Source organism: Epinephelus fuscoguttatus, linkage group LG11 (assembly GCF_011397635.1).
Source record: "Epinephelus fuscoguttatus linkage group LG11, E.fuscoguttatus.final_Chr_v1".
NCBI lineage: Eukaryota > Metazoa > Chordata > Actinopteri > Perciformes > Serranidae > Epinephelus > Epinephelus fuscoguttatus.
This window is the reverse complement of record NC_064762.1, coordinates 40,280,490-40,295,451: the sequence shown is the minus strand read 5'-3', so window position 1 is coordinate 40,295,451 and position 14,962 is coordinate 40,280,490. Positions and strand designations below refer to the sequence as shown.

Below are 14,962 nucleotides of genomic sequence, written 5' to 3'. Positions count from 1 at the left end.
CAGACACAGTTACACTGCAAAAAATGTTTCATCTCAGGAGGGGTGAGCAAGACTGAATTAAAACTGTCAGACTGGTTGCTTTAATTCTTTAACATGCAAATGGATGCACTAACAACAACTCCGACAGCGTAAGAGATTCTGAGAGCAGACAAAGCTGGGCATTTGAAATCATTAGCCATCCTGGTCAAGTATAAACAAAGTTAACTATTCACTTTGGCTCAAGTTGGTTTAACTGGTTGAAACACACCCAGCCCCTGCAGGAGGGGGTGGGGGCAAAGTTTCAACCTCATCTATGTCCTGTATGTCCTTTTTTCTGTAGGCTGTCTTTGACAGATGGTAAATCAAACTGTCTTTTGTTGACATCCCTAAGACTTCATAATCGCTAATCCTAACAGTTAAACCAAGCTCAAGAACTCTCCGAAGCTCAAAAAGAAAATCACAGATTCACAGAGACTGTTCGTTGTGTGTGGGCAGCGGGGGTGGTGCAAAAAGGTTTTAGGGGAGGGGTACACACATTTCAAAGGCTGTATTTTAATTACCACTTTTTTCTTATTTTTTTTTTTTTTTAGCAAACATGCGTGTTTTCTTCAAAACTTCCAAAAACTAATCCATTTATGACAGCCAGAAACTGTCTTTGGATTTTCAAATTTCCGATATTTTTTTTTTTTAAATCTGAGCTTTATGAAGTGACATTTCCTCAAAGTCACTTTATTTTAGATCTCATTTCAAATTTGGCCAAAATAAACTGTTTGCACAACCTAACCAACATGCACAACAAGAGGGAAAAACAGAAATTTTCAACTACAGGATTTCATCTTCAACTTTAAACTTTCAAACATCAAAAGGTGAGTTTTAAATATAACTAATTTAAGGTGGCGGGAGGGTCATGCATTGTCCGCCAGTCACTCAGGAAGGCTCAAAGTTAAATATTTGTAGCTTCGGGGAGGGACAAATTAAAAAAAAAAGGTGATCATCCCCAGCCAACCCCCTCCTCTGATAAGTAAGAAACAGTCCCTAAGAACAACCGATAAATCACGCTGAGTTTGGTTTTTTTTTATCTAGGTACAGATCGCAAGCATGATGCATCAGATATCACCGGTGTAACGCCAAATCAAACTCGTCTCATTGGCAGTGCACTTTTTTAAATTGTCCCAACAGTGTCCACAATTCGTGGAGTCTTTTTCCTCCATGTGTTTTTGTTTTGCTGACTATGGGGCCTGCAGTGAAAGCACTAATCTGTCGCTCGTCTCAGCGCTGCAGGCAAACCGCTGGCGATGCCAGCTTTCACGCCCTTTGCCCAAAAGCTAACGTTAGCAAATGTTTCTGTGGCAGACGGACAATGCCCAATGTAATGTTTCATTATCCAGTTCGCAACCCTCTAACCCTGAATGATTCAATCATTTCCAGCACCGCTGCCGCTGAATTTATCCTGACAACAGTTCATTGGAATCACAGAGGACGGCTAACAACTTAACGTATGCTATTTTGGTAGCACAGGGATATGGAATGATTAGCATAACATGCTAACCATGCCAACGCTGATACTAGCTGACGTTAGCCGCTGTCGCTTGCTAGCGAGCGTTTGATATTAATAACATCACTTTCAGTGTTGTAGATAGCTAAGTACATGACTTACCTCGGTTCAAATCGTCCACTTAACCATTTAACTTTAGAACTTGAGCAAAGACCCGCTGTGCCTTTTACTGCAGCCGAACAATAATGCAATATGATTACAGTGCCCTGTCCGACCCCTTTCCAAGGATTTCTAATCAGAGGCGAATTATTTGCCTCTCTGCTTTGTCTGTCTGACAACAGCCATATTGACAACTAACACCTCCGAGTAGCTCTGAGGGAACTGTAGTTTTACTCTCACAAAGGCCTCTACCGAGCGGCGGCGTCCTTTACACTAAAAACTACAAGTCCCTGTGAGGAGAGCGGGGAAGGAGCTGATGGCTCACTGATCTACAGTTGTCACAAAAGGCGATGCAGTTTTTAATGTGACCACAGCGGCGGCTCCCCTCAACCCCTACAGCTGCTGCTGCCGCTGGGGTGGGCTGTGTGAATGGTGTATGGCTCCATGGCCACTTGCACCACCTCAGCAGCCACCAACAGGCAGACGTAGGTAGCAGATTACATGTGTCACGGCGTTACATTTGCAGATCTCTTCAGACATGTAGCAAAAATGTAACCATACTCTGGAGACAAATTAATTGTTATAGTTAGAAACAAGATACAAGCCATTTATAATTCTTGTAAGTGAAAAAAATTATTCCATGATGACCCTGATTCTGCAAGTAACCTACCTCAGTAGTCACAATAATAATAACTGTGCAATCTACAAATATGTAGGGGAGAGCAGGGTCAGTTGGAACACTGTTAATTTTACTTTTGAAAGGCTGACACCCATTGACCGGTAACTAATTCATTTTTTAAGAAGAAAAAACAATATAGGAAACAAAGTATACTTGCTGCACGAAACGCTTGCACGTGCACTTTTTGTGCAAGTTTGGCTGTCAGGGTTGTTTGGCACATAGACCGCACACTTTTCACTATCAGATGTTAATATATACTTTCAACATATTGTACCACAACAGCCAGAATTATAATTATAATATTATTACTTTAATTAATGTTGTTGTAAATTACTGTCATTACCGTTTGTCCTGCATCTCTCTGTCTCTGTCTCTCTCTCTCTGTCTCATTGTGTCATACGGATTACTGTAATTTATCATGTTGATCTGTTCTGTGCGACATCTATTGCACGTCTGTCCGTCCTGGAAGAGGGATCCCTCCTCAGTTGCTCTTCCTGAGGTTTCTACTGTTTTTTCCCCCGTTAAAGGGTTTTTTTGGGGGAGTTTTTCCTTATCCGCTGCGAGGGTCCAAAGGACAGAGGGATGTCGTATGCTGTAAGGCTCTGTGAGGCAAACTGTAATTTGTGATATTGGGCTTTATAAATAAAATCGATTGATTGATTGATTTGCTGTGAGGTAGCGTGACGCGTACGCGAGATGCAATATTGACATGAACACTAGAGGCGCTCGTGCGAAGTATACCTAGAGACTGTGAACGTGAGGTCAGAGGTGGACTGGTGAAAAGGATATAATGGAATGAAAGATGTAGTAGCAAGGTAGGCCCAGAAGATGGCGGTAATGTAACATAACAGATGCCTCTTCATCCAGAGTGTCCACGTTTGTGTTTATCTGAAAATACACTGTCACCGCCTTCTTCGCTTTTTGTGACCTCTGTGTCTGAGTGCTGCGGTCTGCCCCTAGCGGAGACCACCAGTATCAAGCGTTTTGGCTGCATCGACAAACGTCCATGCTGCAGCAAGTATTAGTAAGTAGTACAGGTGCAGCACACCATGTACGCGTACGTTTGGCCACGCAGCAAGTATACTTCTTGCTTGTGAGTGGAGATTTCCTCTACTCATATGAAACCAGGAACAACAGCAATATTTAAAAAAAAGGTAGCATTACAAAGTTCAGCTCCATTACAACTCCACAAGGTTCACCAACAAAACAACTGTCTTATACTAAACACGTTTTCTTGCATAGTACTTAAACAGTTATGAAAATAATTAGATCCCTGAAAAGATGCAGGTGCTGCTAACAAATTAACAAGTTTTTTACAGCCCACCCCAAACCTGAAAGGCATGATTTTGTTAAATGTGCAAGAAGCACATTTTCCCCAAATTCTACCTCCTACATAAACCTATAGGTTTATTAAGTCTATTAAGTTAATAAAAGTCAATGAAAACTTGAGGGTAAAACAAAAACAAAAAAGCTAATAGTATAACACTGCACATTCAAAATATGCTCAGTGGTTTAACTGTAGGCATATATGAAGTTAATGCAGTAAAGATTCACTAACAGACTTCACTTTGGGTCTTGTTTAATTAGGAAAAGCCTTTGTCTTATCTGTATCTACTTTTTGTTTGTCTGTAACACAATATGAACTATAAACAACACTGCCCCCTGGGTAACTGTCCTAACTGTCCCAGGAAGAGTAGACACAATTTGAACTCCTGTGCTAGCTACCAACAAACATTCAGATTGCTAACACTAGTATCAACTGATAGGCCATAAAATCAGCTTTCCAGCAATATGTTTTTTTGTTTGTAGCACAAACACTATTGTTAAAGAAAAATAACAATGGAGCCAAAAATGTTTTTAAAACTGGGAATAAAATGTAAGAAATAGTTAGAAGGTCTCCACTTTGAAGTTTAAAGTGAAGAAGGCGTTGCTGAGTAAGAGCATGGTTGCTTTCAAACTTGCTAAAATGGCACTGTCCCTCTGTCCCAACTGACCCTGCTCTCCCCTATAAATTCAAAGAAACAGTAAAAAGAGGTCATGAAAATCTGGATCTATGCATAGTGGACAACTGTCATGGGACACTAGCCCCTCACCAGTTTATTTCAGAGAGTTAATCTGGCCCTGGATATTAATAATCTTTATGTTCATTCTCATAACTAGGCTAAGATTAAGTTACAAAACTTGCAAACATATAGACCTATTTACATATTTTTAGTGTTTAATGTCTCAGATGTGCAGGGGCCGATGTGTTTACTCAGCTAGTTTAGGAAGAAGAAGGTCAGCAATGAGGAGAAATTAAAAGAGGCTTAATTCTGGAGGGGAAATGGATCCAGGTGGCTAACTTAGCATGCACATCAATTAGACATTTCGACTGAAAAACACAGCCCATTTAAGTTAACCATTAATATTTTTTGCTGTGTTGTTCCTGCCTCATTCTAGCCTGCACCTGCTTTGCCTCTGCAGAGTTATTGCAGTTGGACTCTTCATATCATTCTCTGTACTCTCCAAAAAGCCGGTGACACCATGAGTTTTAATCAAAGAAACAGCTCAAATATATGCTTATTTTGAAAAGAACGGTCACAGCCAATAGGGAGAACGTTTAGTGTAAGGTAAAACCCTATGGATGGTAGTCATCTAATGCATAGTTTGATCCAGAGGTCATGCTGCAAAAATCCAGGCAGGTCAAAGCAAATGACAAGTGCTCTGCTCTCCCTTAACAGTCACTTTGCCTTTGAATGAGACAGGTAGACCCAATCTGCCACGGTGGAGGTGTTAAGTAGTCAGATGCATTTTGAAACATTTGCATTGCACAATAGAATATGATGAATATTAATGCAGTTAAAGCAGTTGTCTATGACCTAACATGCATGAATTATTCATAATGGACTCATAGTGCTCATATAAGATGCTTTTGATGCCATATTTACAGACAGCTATATGAGACACATTATAGCTTTCACTTAGAATGGAGCACCACAGCTTTTGCAAATGAGGTGTGAATGCTGCTATGCAGAAACTGTGCAATTTACAGTGTGGTAGTCATACTGCCCCCATGTGACAACTGTTGTCCAAAATTTTCCTGGAGAATAAATGAGTTGGTTTACAGAGGGTTACATACACAGGTCCCAGAGTTAATTACCTTTTCTGTTGTGGATAAAGCACATATACTAAGTTTAAGGAAATTTATAGGATTCATTCAATGGAAGTGTTTCTTAAAAAAAGGTTTTAATTTGAGTTTGACCCTTGACCCTTTGACCTCGTTAGCACCTTTTTATGCCCTGTGTCTCAAAGATTCTGGTCCAACATTAAAAAAAAAAAAGGTTATCGCTGAAGATTATTCACATTCCAACATTTGATATCTCTGACATTGCTTTTTACATGGATAATTTGAATTAATTTGTCTCTGACATAATAATCTTACTTATAGGTAAATAACACATTCATTGTAGCAAGCAGAGGAATGGTAGGCCCTCCTTTAACGGGTTTATAAATGACTTTAAGTTGATTTTCTTCATTCATTCATTCATCTTCTGTAACCGCTTATCCTGTCATGGGGTGGTTGGAGCCACTGGGTGAGAGGTGGGGTACACACTGGACAGGTTGCCAGACTATCACAGGGCTGACACATATACAGACAGACAACCATTCACACCTAGGGCCAATTTCACCAATTAACCTAGCTTGCATGTCTTTGGACTGTGGGAGGTAGACGGAGTACCTGGAGAAAACCCACACTGACACTGGGAGAACATAGAAACTCCATAAAGAAGGGCTTCCCCACCCCAGGTTCAAACCAACAACCGTCTTGCTGTGAGGCAACAATGCGAACCACTACACTGTTCCAATTTTCTTGTCCCTGAAAAAACAAAACAAAAAAAAAAAACACTCTAGCAGGACTGCAAGAAAGATATGTGTTGACTTTTCTCGATCCTTGTTGTTTTGGCTTATGAGCCTTGTTTTGGATCTTGCTCCATTTTGTTAATTTTTGTATGCCTGGTGCTTTAATTAATTAACTTACCTTTAATAATTCCAATTTATTTATGAATAAATTTCCCCATGGTCTATTTTATTTTGTTAATGTATTTTTTTCCTTGTCTTCATCAGGGTTGACTGTAGAAGGACCATCCCCTACGAGATGTATATTTTTGCATATTCTACAAATGTTCCATCAGTTTTACACATGGATCTTTTGGAGCCCTGCTTTTCTGTAAATTCAGTAAAAGAATAGTTTACGTCTGGATTGTATTTCTTTTTATAATTCAAACTTTTATTTATCTATTCAGTCAAATCTGAGCAAACCAACAGTATTGATATTGGAACTCATCATATCCACAGGCCCCTGGTAGCCACACATTCTAAGACCCAAAATAACCAACCACTTACCTATGTGATCTACAACTTTTTCCCAAAATGGGTTAACGAGTTTACATTCTCAGATTGCATGTAGAAATGTTCCTGTTTCCGTGTGGCAGGAGTAAAGTAAAACCTATGAATTAATCTATACTGAGTAAATTTCTCCCTTGCCTCCTTTATATATTTCCGAATATTTGACATTTTCAACCATCCCTCATTGCTTAATTCAAACCATAGTTCCTTCTGCCAAACGATCCTCAGAATTTTACAAATATCTTTTTTTAACCCATTGAAGATTTTGTAGAACATAGCTGCCCTAGACTGGATTGTATTTTACATATTGTTGTAGCTTCAATGCAAACTCTAAATGTCCACAAAGTTTAAATAATTAATTAGTTGGGTTTTTTTGTTTTTTCATTTTTAGACATGCTCATGGTAATCACTTTGTGCCTTAAATTGTTAAGAGAAACATCACTGTTAAAAAATATATTGCTATGTTTAATCCAACATCAAACTCCAACTGAGCAATGTATAATTCTAGTTATCTGAGCAAAGAGTCTTTTTACTGGGAAAATAAAGTAATTTCTTTATGTCTGAAGAAGAAAACCAATACACTCATAAATGTCAAAGTATGGCTCCAAGCACTGATGCTAGAAAATAAAACTAGGTTGCAACCACCATGAATTCGAAGCATAGCGACATGTCCAGTTTGAGAAAGCAAGAGCATTTCAAACAAATGTCACCTACAGAAACATCAGTGTCATTCGAATTTATATATGTATAAGGTTCTCATTTATCTGTTTTTCTTCAGGCATTAGACATCCCTTTGTAATCTTCATCTCTCTGTTATTACTTCAGTAAAACTATTACTATCTAAGATGATCATCTCTATGATAATGTAGTTTAATAATCTGTACACAGCTGTGGAACACAATCTGAATAAGGCATCAGATGTTGGAGCAAATCTAATTACGTTGAAGTCAAAGCATCAAGCAGGCAGTGAGAGTGAAAGGTATTTATGAGTTGACCCTGATGTACTGTCATGTAATGGACTTTTGAACAGCAGAGGGAAACTACAACCATCTTAATGGCTTTTAATTCCTTAGAGTACTTTGATTTTGCCACTTCCTTCCTCTTTTAGCTATTCTTCTTGGCTTCCATCTCCCTCTACCTCCTCCAGTCTCCTGCTCATTTTATTGTAGGCGGCAAACAGCTTGTCATCACTGTCATAACTGTGGTTACTTGACTTAAGACTTAAATGACAAACCAAAATATTACTTGTGATAAGAATATATATATATTTGATTTTACCTTCTGCCACTGAGCCATTCATAGTTATTATATATGCATATATATATATATATATATATATATATATATATCGGGGTCAGTTGTCAGACATGATGGGGTTGGTTGTCCCCATATTATTTTACTGGAGAAAACATGCTGTATCAAGAGAGCATAAGCAGGTAAATCATGAGGGATGAAAGCACATTTAGGTGACTGTACTTTTTTATGGGCAGCTGTAGTACATACTAAAAGTTAAAAGAAAAAGTATGCGATTCGGAATGCACCACTGAACTGTATTTATCTCAGGTCTCGGCCGTTGTGCCCTGAAAAATAGATTGGGAATGCATGGTTTCCACAACGGCGTTGCTCTGCCATTTGAGCGCGCCTGCTGCGTGTCTACATTGAAAAAACATTCACCATGTGTACGGCCCTGTACAGATGCTGAGCACAGCTGACAGTGGAGTGACCAATATCTGCCAGCCAGGCAGCTGACTTCTGGTTTAGCACTCTGCTAACTTGAAGGGTGGTGAACTTATTTAATCTTGTGGCTCTTCTAGACTGTACAAATATTATCATGCCAAATGGATCAATCCTGATATTAAAACAAGAAATTCTGTGGGGGTTGTGATGCCCAAAAAATGTATCCACTGATTTACGTCTTTGTGGGCCCAATGGCATCACGTGACTGACCCCAGAAATTGCAGTTACACTGTTTTGCCATTATAAAAATCATCTTTGAAGCCCAGCCCCCTCTGAGCTTCTTTCCAAAAATTTCAGTACCAACATTTTTTAACAGCGCCCTCTGGGGATCTGTGATCCAGGAATGTGACGACCAACCAATGTGACAACCATTAAAGCTGATCTATACTGCACTATGTTTTCATACCTAGCCACAAATGTATCATATGTTCTTATTTTTTACTGACTTATCCAGACCCTTAAAAGAACAATACTGCAAAATGATAGGCTCCTAATACAATTACCAGAAAAACTACAATACAGTCGTGCAATGTTGTAACGACGGGCCTCAGTGCATGCTATTTTTAACGGCCCTAGTGTCAGTGCTAAAAACCTACTGTATACCGTACTGTATCATGTCAGTACATGGTCAAATAGAGACTTTACACTGGACAACATCAACATACATAGTACTCAGCAATCATTTTTGCATATCTGTACCAAGCAGAATAATTAAGCCAAAGGAGAACTGCGGAAAGCTGCAGTTCCTCTAACGTCCACTTGAGGCTGGCTCCAAGAGTGGGTCAATGCCCATAGACCCCTATGTTAAAATGCCCAAATTGACAGCATAAATAAACTTGTGTACAGCCTGGTACAAAAAAACAAACAAACAAACATTTTTGGTGTCTTTAGCCCTGTTCGAGATGACTTTATGGGACATGAGTTTTGATATGTAACTTACGTGTTTAAATTTGATCAAGTCTTAAAGTTACGCATAAATAAGGGCAGGTGCTTTCAATGCCCTCAGCTTCTTCTCAGACGTATCCACCCCTTGCTCCTCCACAGCTCTACCCTCTCACCCAAATATGGTTAAACCAGGAGACCATGGGGCTTAGTGGATAGAGCAGGAGCCTCATGTAGGCTACAAGGCTGTTGCCGCAGCGGCTGGGGTTCGAGTCCAGCCTGTGGCCCTTTGCTGCATGTCATCCCCCCCCCCCCTTTCACACTTAACTGTCCTGTCCATTAAAGGCAAAAAAATATCTTAATAAAAACAAACAAACAAACAAACAAACAAACAAAACGAGAGACCACAAACCAAAGGGTGACATCATGGTACCTATGTCTATTATTTTTACAGTCTATTATCTGTACATGACAAAATACTAGTGATGGCTGAATGAAGCCTCATGAGCCATTTTCTTTTTTTTCTGAGCCCACCGCTTTTTGTTCAAAGGTTGAAAGCACACTGAATGGCTATTCTTTGAGCATCTCTCTTTAAACCATCTAGTGGGCTCATAAAATAAAGAAAATGCTTCATGAGGCTTCATGAGGCCATCACTACAAAATACCATAGGAAGTATATTATTTGCTTCATTTTTTTTTTTTTTTTTGTTTATTTATAGTTTTTTTTTTAAATAGTTTATGTAGAATAAGCATATATAGTTGTTGTGGAAAAAAGACAGAAAAAGAAAAAAGTTTGCCTTTTTAATGCATGAATAGCAAATGTCACTACTATTAATTTAATGTGAGTTCTTATTTGATCAAAGCTGTATTTCTTAGGTGGCAGTATGAAACACTTGCAAGTGCCTGTTCTTCTTTCAACTTTTCTGCATGGGCCCCAGCGCAACCGCACTGCCTGCACTATATTTACGCCCCTGCTACAATATTTACCACTACTACTACTGCTACTACTACTACTACTACCAAATACCACTACTACCAAATAGGCTACTAGGGGGTAAGAGTTTATGGCACATTGCTTCCTCCTAGTGCCCTTAGAAGTTCCCTACATTTAAGACATCTCCTGATGGCTCTGAAGTGCAAACAAGAACTCAGTGCGCAGCTGCTCAGCCAACATGGTTTGATGCTTGGATAGTGGATTCATCAGCATCCGGCAAAAACTAAAGTAGAGGAGCAGGAATACTTTTCTTATCACACATTAGTGCTCAACGTGTGGTTTACTCTCAGACGGGTGGGTGCCCAGGTGAGTGCGCAGCTTGGTTGTGAGAGAATCCCCAGAGAAGCCGCTGTTTAGCCAGCTGTTTTGGTCAGCGAGGTTAACGTTAGCTGGCAGAGGCTAGCAGCGTCACTCAGCTAACATGAACTTAGCTAGCTTGGCGAGAGTAAACCTCAGTGCTGGATTGTTTTGGTGGTAAAATTAAGATAAGTATGGTCGGTGATGATGAGACAGTGTGTCCTAAGGTTTCGGCTTCTCACAGTGAAGCTTTGGCATTAAAGGTAACGCTAGCAGGGCTGATAGAGTCTGCTGTGATTTGACATAACGTTAAGGCCGAAGCTATAATGATAACGTCATCTGTACTGACACAGCCTCCTGCCTCAAACTAATGTTAAAACCTCCAACCCAACACTTTGAATTTAGTTCGTATGCGAACGTGTGGCTAGTTTGAGCTGCAACTACATTGAGTAGTGCTAATGTAAACTATAACATTTCAATTTGCGCATTATTAGTTTGCTTAGACATGTCTGAAACAGCATCTTATGGATATCAGTATTAGGGCAATTTTATTTCTCGTCGGAAATGTAGAAACTACCATCGTGTAGAACATTCCTGTGCTCTACTCTCCTGCTGTTTGGTTGTATTGTTCGAGAAAATCTCAGCTCACTGTCAACAGAGATTGGTCCAGCTCATTGTTTTTGAAAAGGAGTTGCTCAACTCTTTTATTTGAACACCTGCATGTGTTCACAGGGAAGGGTAGTCCAATTTCAGTGTCAGTCAACTCTATGTGACTTATACAATTACTTGTCTAATTCAGATAATCTAGAAGAAGACAAAGAAATATTTTAATAGGTACTACATGAGGAGAAATCTTTTTTTTTCCCACTCTGTTGTCATATAGGCTACACACAAGCCCAAAATACACACACAGAAACAGGACCTATGCATTAAATGGAGAGATGTCAGAAGAGGGGGCTTCCTTGGACAGGCACCTCGAGCAGTTGGGGGTTCAGTGGCACCTCAGTAGTACCCAGGGTGTGGACTAACACCTCTCCAGCTACCAGTCTACACTCCATACTTCATCTGTATGGGGTCTTGAGCTGGCGGCCCTCCGCTTCCCAAGCCAAGTCCCTATCGGCTTTAAAAAAATTTAAACGCAGCACTTTTGTTCTTGCTCACATTTTTGACAAGTTTAAGTTGTGATCTGAGACTTTTATTATGCACTCAATAGATGTATTTCTCTAAAATTTTGGTCGCAAATTTGTTGAAATTTGTTTAAGTGAGCATTTATCCTTTCCTAAGATAATTCATCCATCTGACTGGTGTGGCATATCAAGATGCTGGGTCACTTTAAAATGTGCAGTTTCATCACACAACAGAATGCCACAATGTCACAAGTTCTGAGGGAGTGTGCCATTGGCATGCTGACTGCAGGAATGTCCAACAAAACTGTTGCACGTGAACTGAACGTTCATTTCACTACCATGCGCCGTCTCCAATGTTGTTTCTGTTAATTTGGCAATACATCCAACCAGCCTCACAACTGCAGACCACATGTAACCACACCAGCTCAGGACCTTCACATCCAGCATCTTCACTGGTAAGATTGTCTGGGACCAGCCACGGGAACAACTGATGCAACCATTTATTTGTCCAATTGAAGAATTTCTGCACAAATTGTCAGAAACCTGACAGGAGTTTTTCATCATAACCCACTTAGTTGTGAGGCTGGCTGGATGTACTGCCAAATTAACAGAAACAACATTGGAGACGGCGCATGGTACCACACCTCTCAGTTGGATGGATTATCGGATACACAGATTTTAACAAATTTCTGAGCAGAATTTAAGAGAAACATATCTATTGAATACCTGAAAACAGTCGTAGATTTTAAACTTAAAACCTGTAAAAAAGGGAGCAAAAAGAAGAGGGCTGAGTATAATTTTTGTTAAGTGCGTAACAGCTTACCTAAACCCATAGGCTCTTATATTATTCAGCTTCCCTACTGTCTCTCCAGTCTCTTAACAGAAAATAGCTGTCTTGACTTCTTCTCTTTTGTCTAATACCTGAAGGCAGTTTAAATTAGTTTTTTCACGAATTCAATTTTTCTTGTTTTTATTCCATTATTTTTTTTTCTTTTGTGTAGTCACATCCCTGAAACAAGTCTCTAAATAATACAATTTCAAACTTTCTAGTAGATACAGTGTTATAACATTTAGATATTCCCAGGCTTCTAGGGGAGTTATATTGCAAACATTGAAGTCAGTTTTTGTGATCCCAACAGTGATCTCTTTGAATACGCCCCATGACCTTTATGCAATTGAATAAACCCTTTATTCTCATATTACAACGCAATAATGTACATCAACGTTAAACAAATGCCTACCTCATTGAGTTAATGGTAGTAAACAGTCAAGTTAGCCTCAGAGTTTAGTCAAAAAGATGTTTAATGCTATGTGCATATGGACTTATTCCTAAGCTCTGGGTCAGTTTGTTGTGAGAGTTTCTCTCACGAGCATTAGCAAGCTAATCCTCGTCTTATAGCTTCTCAGCATCATATGAACGTGACCAGCTGCTGTTGATCTGCATAGCTGTTTAGAAACAGAAGTGAAGAATGAAAGGCAAAGAGCACTGGGTCAGTGGGTTGTACTGTAGGAAAATATTTGGCCTCAACACAGCTTCAGCTCTGAAACTTTAGGAGCGTGAGGAGTTTTGCTGCAGCTTTTCATTGCCTCATCTGAACCCCAACAAGAATCCTGCTAGCCCACACAGTCTTGATTAACCCATAGTTATTGCTTTTATTTGTATTATATAAAGATAAGTGGACACATCAATAGTTATAGCCACAATCCTGCAAGTAAATTGAAGATTTCTTTATCTGCATCATACTGTGGAGTGTGCACTTCACCGGGGCATAATATTGCACATGTTCAAGTATAACATAGGTTCGAATTGCAATATAGATTGGGTCTGAGGGAAGCCTCCTGATTTGCAGTCTTTATGTGAACTAACATTGTAGTTTACCTCACTCCTATTTGGACTTATATTTGCCAGATAACATTATCATCTTAACAGGATATCTGTACAAGCACTGGGTGCAAAATAACTAATTTCTAATGGCTAATGTGTGTCTGTATCTCACTCAATTTCCTTGATAAAGATGCTAACGTGACAATGTGATGTAGTTGTGTAGTGATATACTGGTTTTAAGGTATAACTGGGATATATAAATTGATGGTTATCATACCGTGTACATTTGCTTATCTTCAATATCGCAAAAAAAAGCAACTGGATGTTGAATCTCACTTTTATTTTAGTTATTTTCTAAGGGGAGACTTTTTACACATACTTCCATTAAAAAATGGTCTCAGGTTTCCATTATAGTAATTAAACATTTGTTCAACCAACAATAACCCTTCCCTTTTCATTCCTTTAAGGGTCATTCTGACTGAAAAGATAATATTGTTAAACCGTGAAACAGCATTATTTTTGAGGTGGATATCGTACCATGAAAATCTCATACTGTTGCAGCTCTAGCGTGATGTTTAGCCCATGTCCACACACATTCTATAAATGCAAGTGACCCGATATACTTAGCATTAGGGCTGCCACTAACGATTATTTTCATTGTCGACTAATCTGTCGATTATTTCTTCGATTAGTCAACTAATCATTTCATCGAAAAATGTGTTAAAATGTTGAAAAATGTCAGTCTGTCTTGCCCAAACCCCAAATTACGTCATCTAATGTCTTGTTTCATACCCACGCCAAAGGGTATTAGTTCACTGTCATGGGAGAGTGTGTAAAGCTGCCAATATCTGAACGTAAGAAGCTGCAGTAAGAGTATTTTGGGGTACTTTTATAGTACTTTTCTATGAAAAATGACTCAAACCGATTAGTCGACTACTAAAATAGTCACCGATTATTTTAATAGTCGATTAGTCATCGATTAGTCGACTAATCGTGGCAGCCCTAGTTAGCATTCAGTATCCTGAAAGTGTAGAATTTCATACAGGCCTATTCAAAATGTTTTATTGTGAAATGTTTTGTCAGCCCAGGGCCCTGTTTAAGAAAACGGGTTTAAGCCCTGATCACACAGAAAGTGTTTTAGCAGTTGGAGGCGGCTTTTTCTAATTGTTTTTAATGAGAATGAAGCTTTTTGTGTGCTGTTTTAGTGTTGCTATGCGCCTCACGCTTCTGCGCTCTAGGCGTCTGGTGTTTTTGGCGGAGTGCTCTGAGCTCCTTGAGTTGAAAAAACTGCCCCACGTCACCTCCTTATTTTTCCCATTGTCCAATTGGATGATTTGAGGGCGGGCCTTCTGTGGTGGACACAACAAGTTTACAGCTGGTAAACAGTGAAGGAGAAACTGCT

At 39.4% G+C, this 14,962-nt stretch overlaps 2 protein-coding genes across 5 annotated transcripts in view; one reads left to right on the top strand and one right to left on the bottom strand.

The window, feature by feature from the left end:
* The window catches only part of hmbox1b (homeobox containing 1 b), a 43,432-nt gene extending 41,381 nt beyond the window's left edge, over positions 1-2,051 (bottom strand). For all 3 annotated transcript variants that reach the window (XM_049590687.1, XM_049590689.1, XM_049590688.1), the window contains exon 1: positions 1,637-2,051. The gene's annotated coding sequence lies outside the window, so the exon portion shown is untranslated. The remainder of the gene's footprint in view (positions 1-1,636) is intronic.
* Positions 2,052-10,458: 8,407 nt separating this feature from the next.
* The window catches only part of disp1 (dispatched homolog 1 (Drosophila)), a 166,995-nt gene continuing 162,491 nt past the window's right edge, over positions 10,459-14,962 (top strand). For both annotated transcript variants that reach the window (XM_049590637.1, XM_049590638.1), the window contains exon 1: positions 10,459-10,617. The gene's annotated coding sequence lies outside the window, so the exon portion shown is untranslated. The remainder of the gene's footprint in view (positions 10,618-14,962) is intronic.